Below are 2265 nucleotides of genomic sequence, written 5' to 3'. Positions count from 1 at the left end.
TACACGATGTCAGAAATATCTCGTCCCCGGATTCACCAGGAAGCTTAAAATCTTCGTCTGACATTTTTATACCGATTTCGCGCACTCCCTCCCTCCTCTATCCCCCTCCCTCCTCTACGCCCTCTGCGCCAGAGAAAAATGTCGGCTGTGTGATGTTGTGGTAAGAGGGTGACTCATTAGGAGTGAATATGCTGGTTCGAACCCCGCTGTTGTAAAACTTTTTTTTGCTTTTTTCGAGACGAATTTTTGATACCCAGTTTGGCTCTCTAGACACTATATGACACTTTTTGATGAATTTTCAAAATTTTCAAAGTAGAAAGAAGACTTTATGAGAACTTGATGAAAAATTTAATAATGATCTTTTCGAACGGTTCTTACATTATCCTATAGTTAAAAAACGAAAGTTCTACCCCTCTGAAAACTTTTCAAGTTTACCCTTTTCGAAATGTAGCACTTCTAAATCGATCAAATATAACATTTGAACCTTTTTCTATAGATTCCAGTCCATTTTAAGCAATATTTGAGAAGCTAGTGGTTGTTAAAGTTCTAACGATTACGACTCTACGGAAATTTTTTTGAGCCCAAAGACGAAATTAGGATGTCAATTGTCTGTGCCATATTTCATAATTCTCCCGGTTTTCCTCTTTCACTCAGATCGGCCTCGTGAGGGGCATTTTTCTGAGTCTTTTATGTCTTGCCCTCTAGTTATCATTATATCTGTTCAATAAACAAATTACAAATTACAAATATTGTGAGAACGCTATTTTCATCGTTTCTGAAAAACTGGGACTTTTTTTGGAACTTTTCAAAAAAATTTCAAAAAATCACTTTTGAAGTGTGGGGGACCCCATGGAGATATTTTTCAAAAATTTTCAAAAAAAATTATTTTTTGAAATTGTTCAAAAACTATTCTATATGAAATGTTCAAAAATGAGGTTCGCATTCGAGAACATCATGAAAAACAAGTTTTAAAGCTCGGAAAATGAACGTTTTTGGTCAAAATTTAGCACTGAAAACACTTTGAGAGCCCATATTTCGATTCCTATTGGATCCGGAAATGAGCTATTGCTGAAACCGTTTTCAGCATGTTTGAAATTACCTTTTCACAAATTTTGAGCAAATTCTCAACCCCCGTCTGAAAACACTTCCCTTGTCAGACAGGAAAGAAGTTCTATCTAGGAAGTGAGTAAAAACCCATTATTTTTATTAAAGGGGATCTGGAACAAGGAAACATTGAAATCATTTTTCTAACATTTCCTAAATTATATGTTAAAGAATTGAAAAAACATTTTGAATGTAGTTGGAATGTAGTGAAAACAATTTCAAACAACATTTAGGAAAAACAAAATTTGTCATACGAAATTTCGAAGTTAATCAAAAAATTTTAATCGAAATTGAATCCCCTTGATTTCAGACTACATACATGAATCCTACCAATCTAAACAAAACATACTGCTCGAAAAAGTTTTTGGATTTTTTTTTCGTGTTCCTGATCTAGTACCATAAACGTGTTCTAGATGTCAAATTGAAGGATTAGTTTTTAAGAACACGATTGTGTTCCAAAAAAACTAAAGTTTGCGACCAATTTAGAATGTTTTCAGTTCTAGAACCAAAAAACACAAAACGATCCAGAAGTCGTATCTCTATTGAAAGATCGTAGATGTTTCCGTTTGTATCTAACACTGCCAAAAAACAACCATATGGCGCCTGACATCACCAACTTTTCTAGGAAGATCTCATGCTTGCTTCAACAAAGACATTTTTGTGTTTTTGACATATGACACTGGCCAAAAACAACCATATGGCGCCTGATTTATTGATCTTCAAAAAGAAAAATTTGACTTCGAAGAAAAAGATCACACGAATTATTGTAGGATAGTGGCAAAAAACAACCATATGGCGCCTAAGGTTCAATGATTCTGAAACATTACTTTCTCGGTTTGGTGGGTTTTCTTATTTCATTTCAAAAAAAAGTACACATCATTGGTGTAGATCTTAAAACCTACGTCATATGATGTCTTCTACAGAATTAGAATCATATCTGAAACGAATTTCAGAAAAGGGGGGATTCCTTAAAGGGGAATCCTGACAAAAATTTGATGATCCGGGTTTGACCTTACTTTTTTTTTGAAACTTTTTCTCAACCTTGCTGCGTCTGCCTATTCCGGAGTTTTTTTCCGCACTGTTTTTTTGCTTCTCTGAATGCTGAATGATAAACAATTTTCAGCAAAACGACATTTCAATGGAAACAACCGCATAAAAAAA

Source organism: Caenorhabditis briggsae, assembly GCF_000004555.2.
Source record: "Caenorhabditis briggsae complete genome, chrX, whole genome shotgun sequence".
In the NCBI taxonomy this organism is placed as follows: Eukaryota; Metazoa; Nematoda; class Chromadorea; order Rhabditida; family Rhabditidae; genus Caenorhabditis; species Caenorhabditis briggsae.
This window is presented reverse-complemented; position numbering follows the sequence as displayed.